This window comes from Octopus bimaculoides, chromosome 14 (genome assembly GCF_001194135.2).
Source record: "Octopus bimaculoides isolate UCB-OBI-ISO-001 chromosome 14, ASM119413v2, whole genome shotgun sequence".
Lineage (NCBI taxonomy): Eukaryota > Metazoa > Mollusca > Cephalopoda > Octopoda > Octopodidae > Octopus > Octopus bimaculoides.
Genome location: NC_068994.1, coordinates 27,676,893 through 27,686,417, shown reverse-complemented (window position 1 = coordinate 27,686,417; position 9,525 = coordinate 27,676,893).

Sequence of the window (9,525 nt, the reverse complement as noted above, 5' to 3'; positions counted from 1 at the left end):
ACTTATAACTGGGACGGCTAAAGTGTTAATACCTATTATCTTGTTTTTAGCATTGAGCTCTGTTTTCAGTATTGATCTAACTCGTCTATAGTATTCTTTCTTTATTTTCTCTTTCATTTGTGTGTGTTGTATCCTATCTAGTTCATTGATTCCTAAATATTTGTATGTCTGGCTTTGGTTGAATTCTCTTATTTCATTGGCTTTATCTAGTGTGATGTTGCTACTCTTAATTAGTTTTCCTCTTTTTCAGGGTTGCTTTGGCACATTTTTCTAATCCAAATTTCATATCTATTTCTTTGGTAAATCCATGTACTGTCTGTAGTAGTGTTTCCAGCTGTTTATCAGCTGTATATAGTTTTAGGTCATCCATATATAAAAGGTGGCTGATTGTTTTGCTGTAGCATTTGTATCCACATCCAGTTCTATTTAGCAAGTCAGTTAAAGGTGTGAGTGCCAAGCAGAACAGGAGTGGAGAGAGCATGTCTCCCTGAAATATTCCTCTTCTAATGGGGATGGCTTTGGTTTTCATGAGTCCCTCTTTTGTTTGGAGCTATAGCACTGTCTGCTATTTATTTATAGGGTGTCTTATGTATTTTATAATTATTGGTGCTACCTTGTTTATGGCTAGTGTTTTGAGGATCCACGTGTGGGGAACACTATCAAAAGCCTTTTGGTAGTCGATCCATTATTATTATTATTATTATTATTATTATTATTATTATTATTATTATTATTATTATTATTATTATGTGTTTGACTTTTGCTTTGTATTTGTACAAGTTGATTCCAAGTCTCACCCAGAGACTTCAAGACTAGGTTGTCATATATTTGGTTTTGCACATAGTATTGTTCTAGAGAATGTTTAAGAAAACAAGAAAATTATAAGTTTGTTTTAAAATTTGAGATTACATGGGCAGTTCCCATGAGCGCTATCTTTTGAATTTCTGCCATTTTTGGGTTTCCTGATATCTGAGCTAGGTAGGAATCAGTCCCTTTTGCTATCATTCTTAGGGCACCTATGACAACAGATATTGTTTTAGTCTTGCGGTTCCACATTTTGCTAATTTCTGTTTTAAGATCTTTATACCTGCCCAGTTTTTGGTAGGTCTTGACACATACATTTAGCTGTAGAAACCATGCCAAAGCAGACATAGAGCCTGTCAGAGACCTCTGGCTTGTCTGTTCTTGTCAAATGGTCCAACCCATGCTAGCATGGAAAAAGGACATTAAATGATGATGATTATTTTGGAAGCAAAACTGATAGAGTATTGAACGATGTTCTTGTAGTTGTGTTATGATTAACATGTTGAAATATCAGCCAGAGAAAGAATTACCTTCAAGACATTTTAGATATAAAGTACAATTTGTTGTGGGCATGTTGTGTGTGTGAATCAAGAAATAATGAAATTATCAAAAGATGAGAGTTGAAAAGTCTCATATAAATTTAGGACATATCTCTGGTTTCAACAGAAATAATCTCTTAGAGGTTGGGTGGTGCGAATTATCTTTAAATCTGCATTTAATAAATGTGGGTTTAAAGACAAATAACCTCTGGCTGGAATTAAAAGAAAGCCCTATAAATAGCTGGACTCCAGAGTTTTTACAAACTTACCAAAAGGTTTCACGAGGCCTTTAGGGATGAAAATTAAACTTTTCTTTTTGTGTGTCAGCACTTATCAAAAATGGTTAACTGGAAAAATTGTCGGTAGGTGTTACAATAGGGTTCAAGTATATTAGCCAGGTTAACTTTGGTCCAAATTATCAATTACTTGTGATAATTATCTCTAGTCTATATTACCAAATGTAGAAATATTGGTTTCAAATTCAGGGAAGGGTGTAAGTCGATTACATTGCCCTTAGTGTTCAACTGATACATATTTTATCATCCCTGAAAGGATGAAAGGCAAAGTCAACCTCAATGGAATTTGAACTCAGAACATAAAGATGGACAAAATGCTGTTAAGAATTTTGCCTGGCATGGTAATGATACTGCCAGCTTGTTTTGTCTTACCAAATGTAGTGATTCAAGAAAGACTATCTGCTACATGTTGTTTGGTTGTGAACCATCATGTTCTGAGTTCAAGTCAGGATGTAGCTGAGTTAATTTTCATTTCTCTTGGGGTTGATCAAATAAGTACAAATCAGGTACTGGGCTTCATTTAATCAATTACATCAGGGATGGAGAACCTTTTTAGATCCATGGTCACACTACAAATCTATAAGGATCTTTGTGTTTCATTTTACAAGTATGAGTTTACCAGCAATCCTACTAATCCCATTAATTAAAAATATATGATATTAAGCAGCTGATTATAATGCTTAAATTTCATGGCACCAAAGATGTCACATAGTATGTTTTGAAAGATGTCACATAGTAATGTTGTAACCTTATGTTGTTTCTTTACAAGAAGGTTAATTTTACTTTCGCTTTGGAAAACTTACTAATGTCAGATTAGAAAATGATAATGCAGAAATTCTTAGTTAATGTTCCCATCATGGCTTTGTGACTAAGAAGCTTGCATTGCAACTGTGATTTCAGATTAATTCCTACTGCTTACATCTTGGGCCAGTGGCTTCTACTATAGCTCCAGGCTGACCAATACTTCTGAGGGAATTTGCTAGATGGAATCTGTGTGGAAGCTCATCATATGTGTGTGTGTGTTTTCATGTATTTATCCCTCACCACTTAAAAACTGGTGTTGGTTTGTTTGCATCCTGTACCTTAGTAGTTTGACAAAAGACACCAAGAGAATAAATACCAGATTTTAAAAAAATAAGTACTAGAGGTGATTTCTTTGTCTAAGCCTTTCAAAATGGTGCCCCAGCATGGCCAGAGTCCAATGATTGAAACAAGTAAAAGAAAGGTTCATATAGTAACTGTTTACATTGGTAAGTAGTAGAAAACAGTGAGGCAATTTTCACACCATGATTCTTCAAAAGCGGATAGTTTCCAATATCTATATTGAATTTATAAAATTCCAAAATAGATTACCTATTAAATATGGATATCAAAGTATTATCTGATTGAAAATGAATTAATTCAAGTTGCAAGGAATCATGGGCATCCTCTGGCTTCACATCAAAAGAAATTTCATATATTTGTAGATTTAGCTTATGATTTTGTAAATCTCAATATTTCTTTTGAAATTGATCCCCATGATCGAAACAGTCTGCAGCATATAGCATATTCCACTATTGATTTGATTTGATTTTGGTTTCTCTTCTTTTGGTACTGGAAAATATACCAGACAGTTTTTTTTTTCCATTTGAGTTATAATCAGTTGCAGCATTGATTCCAAACTCATGATGTTAGTAATAATAGAGTTAATAAGATGATTTGGTTCTTGTAATTATAAACTTAGATCATTTATGTGGCTAGTGATATTGATCAAAATTACCAGATCACATAACCATTTTCACTCATTTATTTTCATTAAAAGAATGCCTTCAACATTCATGAAGAATCTCACTTCATCTCTCATTTTATAGAAGTACTTGCTTCACTACCAAACTTCAAAATGGTATAATATATTCACAATATTCTATTTTGAGATCTTTCAGTCTCTTTGAATGTCTACATTATGTTGGTGAATAAGACAATGACACATTATTAAGGTGTTGAATCTTAGTTGAATGCATCTCTAATGCTTTTTCACTTAAAGCAACAAGTCTTTTTTTGAGATCCTACTGTAGAGGGATAATATATATAATCCAGCTGCTAAGTTTTTCATAGCATAAATAAAAATGTTTGTTTATGCTTCAAAGGATGAAAAAAACACAACTTGAACTCAGAGTGAGTAGAGCCAGAACTGATACTTTGTGATATTCAATCTGATGCTCTCCAGCATTTACTTCTTAGATGTGTAGTTTTATTTTTTCTGGAATTAGCAAACACAGTTCCTAACTTGGTTGTGATATGAAAGTATTTTGTCATGTTTTTGAAAATAAATTCCTGTTTGTATTAAGACTCTTTTAAAAATGCTACTTTCACTAAACACAAAGTTCTCAGTTTTTCAAATTCTTTGCATTTGGTCAAGATTGCACATTTTCTAAACTGCAACTGAATAAGAAGAAAGATACACATACTTTCCATTTACTTCTTTGAAAAAAATACTTATGTCTATTTTCTTCCATGACTATCTCTGCAGTGAATGGTTTTATCATGTCTGAACATATTAAATATATCTTTACACAAATAGTGATATCAACCAAAATTACCAGATCACATAACCATTTCTCATCAAACAACTTCCATCAGCTAAATATCAGAAAAGTTATTTAATACTAGCCTTTGCAGTAAGTTACTTCTGTGCCCTTTGAAATGAATTGTAAATGATATGAATTTCAGTCATGCAACATTTACAGTTTATCTAATTTGTAATGAAGGAACTAACAACTAATCTAAACAAAACAGCATCAGTTTACTCTTTCCTATCAATATAACATCACCATGATTTAACAATACTTAATAGCATACAATAAAGGCACATATTCAGAGGCTAAGGAAACAAATGTAAATTACTAATTGAATATAATAAAAGTGTGACTATTAATTTGTGAGTATTTGAAACTTTGACTTCTGTTACAAGACAAACATTACAGTCAACAAAAATATGTTTATTCCTAATTTCAGTCATTTTATTAGTGAAGAATTTTATGTTTACATATAGGAGAAATTTTACCAACAGTAAGGAGCTTGCTAGCCTTAAACTATATCTTCCTGCAATTTTTTTTTTACCTTCTGCCTTTAACATGGCCACATTCCAATGACTAACAAATTATTATTATTATTGAGTGACACTGAGGTACAAATATACGAAGCCCAATATACCCATCATGACAACCCGTCTGACAACCATATGTGTGTGCAACATGGTGATCTTATATCAAGATAAACAGTGTATGATCTTGCAGGTGGGGCCCATTAAGAATTTTCTTCAGATTGAGTAGCCCATCCTGCTCAAAAAGTCCCTGAATGAGGTTTGTTTTAAGGATGATGAAACACCCATGTTTCCAGAAGTGAATTATTCAAACCCCAAAGAATTCTTCTCAACACATGGCTATGATGCTCCCCACTACTACTTCATCTCATGATCAGAGATCCACATATCGTCAGCCACTAAGAGACATGCTCAACTGGTTAAGGTCAAACAATTGACAAGCAAACATGTGGTATTGAGTAGAATATTTGCTTTAGCCCATCTTTTATACCAAGACAAAACAATGTACATGATAGCATTTCCAATCAGTTAAGATCAGAAGCTATGAAAGCCACTGCCTGGTACTGCATCAGGGCATTTATTATTATTGTGTATTGAGTGTGTAATGCTTTGGTTTCTTGGCTTGTTGGTGGGAATTTATTTCACTAGGTAAATGTTGTATAGAGTGTGTCTTGTATTTGTGAGTTGTTTTATTTAGGTTATATTATTGTCTCTTGTGTAGGATGTGGGCTTGTTCCTAGCAGGGCTATTTTTTGGACAGTGTGTAGTGTTGAGGATCCACGTATAGCTTTTACATTTCTGTTCATATGATTTTTTATCATGCCCAATGCTCCCCATTATTATTATTATTATTATTATTATTATTATTATTATTATTATTATTATTATTATTATTATTCGATGACAATAATAATGATAATAACAGCAGCAACAACAATAAAAATTTTTTTTTACATTAACAAAAAACAAAACAATATGATAAAATAAACAAATAACAAATAAATAAGTATATAAATATTGTCATTGCTGTTTGTATGATGTCCATGATTTCCACTGGGAAACAGGTGATGTTGGATGGTCTTTGTCCTCATCTGACCATTACTCGAGAGCTAGCTCTTGACTTGTAGCTCTTCTGCTTTCATCCAAGGGAAGAAACTGTTGGCCACTGACAGAGTGTCACCAGATTGTACCCCAGGTAACTAAGGAACCATATCGACCCCAGTTTTTTAATCAGAGTGTTCCTTCTCCTTCACAGACTGCTGACTAAGGCTAATGAGTTCTGTCCACCCATTTTTGGATGGCCATTGACTCTTCTGAGTTCCTCTTACCTTTGCAGATTCTTGTTTTTCCACCCACAGGGTTTCCAAAAACCAATTTTCACTCTCTTCATGAAGCATACTTAGTGGGATTAGTTGCTAATGGCCCAAACATGTCACATGTTAATTATTGCCATTTAAAAAAAAATTGGCTAAGTTATCATTATATTACTACTATCACACCACTTTTACCTATTATTTTCATTAGTAATTCTGCTAGCACAATTACTATTACTATTACTTGTTGGTGGTGTTGTCAATGGCAGTGGTAAATCTGTTGTGATCTGTGTTGTTGTTGTTGTTGTCCTAGTTGTTATCATCTTCCTTGTTCAGGCTATTTTCCACACCACAACCAAACATCACCCAATAACATAACATGCCTTACATAAAACATTCTATATAATCACCATCTGGACACTAAAACACAACTCATATGATTCTCACTATTTATCTCAGTAATACAAAACATGAAACACCACACAACGAAGTAACAAATCACTCATTACATATACTCTATACAACAGGTGAAACTCTAAAATAACACCAGGAACAACAAACACAAAGCAAAACTAATAAAGTATACAAATACATTTCAATACCCTCCATAGACAATACTGCATGCATTTCAGTGACACAAATGTGTATTGGGTAGTGCAGTAGAGACATATGAAGCAGTTAATCATAATAACAACAGCAGCAGCAATAATAATATTTTTTTAATTTAATTTTTTTTTTACAATTGTTTGGTTACAAAGAAAAGAAAATGTGATTTATTTATTTCAATAATAATAATAATAATAATAATAATAATAATAATAATAATAATAAGGATGTTTTGCAACCCATTACATCATTGGAGCACTACTTAAGTCTTCTGCTTCCTGGAGACTATCATAGAACATGAAAAAAGGTATAAACATCACTTTTATCAATTTAGTTTTCTATTTCATACTTACAAACTTGGCTGTAGATGACAGCTTGTTGCGAGAGACATTTCAAACCACTTGACTTCTTTTTGTAAAACTATATAAGGATGGAAGTTTACAGTTGTGCCCCAACAATTTAATAGGTTTCAGAACATACATTATATATACATTAATATACATGCACTTCACTAACATGTGTATATTATACACGCATGCGTATATATCTATACACATGCACACATAGACACAAACTTTTGATAAATGCCTTCTTGGCCTCCGAGTTAATTTTGTAACTTTTTGCTGATTAAAAGTAAAAAAATTCTACGTATTCATACACTGAGTTTTATTTCTCCTGTTTGTTCTACCAAATTTCTGTCTTCCAATTTATATATATATATATATATATATATATACACTTATTAACATACATTTATAGTTATATGTATGCATATATATTTGTATGTATGTGTATATGTGTTTATAAAATATATATGTGTGTATATATAATATATAGCATAAAAGTTAAGAATTCACTCTCTCACCGACAAACTACAAACCTTGAAGCCTCTCACTAAACTCCTGACTGATACAAATTCAATAATGAACATGATCATTACAATCTTCATGAAGTTATCAACTTTTACATTAAATATTTTCTCAGTGGCTTACCATCTATAACAAGCTGCCATTGTAACATACAATACTCCCACAACATGCAAGAGAAATATAGACAGAAGGTAAACATCCTTATTTTGTGTGTAACAAAGAAACTAATTACAGAATCCATCTTAATACTTAGTATCCATCTTAATACTTAATAACAAAAATATAACTAAATATAACTAAAAAAAAACACCGTTAGTCAGAAAATTCTGGAAACAAACACTAAGAATTGATGATCTAAAAGATCTGATTGTTAATGTAATAATTTTTTCAGACTAATTAACAACCATCATTATTGATAAAACAGATTTTTGTAGCATTTACATATGTCTTAGTTAGTTTCATTGTCAGGATTAGAGTTAAATATGGATTAGAGTTAAATATGGAAACTATATATCTAAACTATATATCTACTAATATTGAATAACTTAAACTTGTAACATTATCTATATGTGTCAGTGACCTACTACAGATTCTGTGCTCAAATCCAGTTTGGTATGATATTGTGTACATCTTGGCATGAGACACTTAATGAGTATCAAAGATCAAACTGGTCAAAACCTAAAATGATATTAAAATGCATTCCAAAACTAACAATGTTGTTAATTGTATGGGAAGTAATTATTGTATTAACTAAACAGAAACAACATTCCTATGTTTCTTTCCTAAGATTAGAAAGAAAAAAAAAACGGGAAAAAGAGACTAAATTTTAATGAATTAATCAGAGGAGGAAGGAAGGAAGTTATCTGCAGGCCAGTGATTTAGCTCAAATCATTGTAATAATAGACTCAATGGCACGCAAGGACAAAAATGGCTCCTCTGCAGATTTCACTTGCACTGTTTCAGATGATCCAAAGCTATGACAGAAGACACTTGCCTAAAATGTTGTGCAGAGAAATTGAACCTATCTCTATGTAGTTACAAAGCAGAGATCAAAACCACAGAGCCATACTTGCAGCCATGAAATAAAATAAATCAACGAATACAGTTACACATCATGTTGTAAAGCCACAAACATGGGTAATGTGCTACGATTAACTGGAAAACTCACCATTATTGTTGTTATTATTATAAATTTTGTGTTTTAATTTAAAATGGAGTAAAACATGACTGCCTTCACTAAAATAATTTAAAGAGAAATATGTTCTCTAAATCCCAAATGTGTTTCTTTAGGTGTTGAAATACTCACTAGATGGAGTTGGATTCCTGCATTTGTTTCAAGCTGATAGTTCACCGTGTCACTCTTATATAAGAAGGGATTGTGTGTGTGTGTGTGTGTGTGTATACATATATATATTATATATGTGTGTGTATGTGTGTATATATATGTATATATGTGTATATATATATATTTAATATATATATATATATATAATGTATATATATAATATGATATATATATAGTATAAATAGATGTGTGTATTTACATAAACGTATATATATATATATATATATATATATATACACTTATAATGTAATATGTAATACACATGTACATTGCAGGTATATAGTGAGTATTTTATGGTGAATGTAGTTGACATAACCAAGAATGTAAATATACTTCTTCCACATCCCTCTAAAATAACATCTTTAACAGACAGTTAGACTCTCAGATAGACTGACACACTACAAGCCAGACAAATTCCTAGTTGGCCAATTATATAGATAGATATGTAGATACATAGATAGATAAATCAATAATAACCAAACAAATAGGTACAGTGAAAGACAAAGAAGATAAATAATCGTGTGCATATACACATTCATACATTTGTATATGTATACATTCTAATATTTCTATATATATGCACACATACATATGTATGTATATATATTCATACACTCATACATGTACATACACATATATGCATACATTATAAATACATTTATATATATATA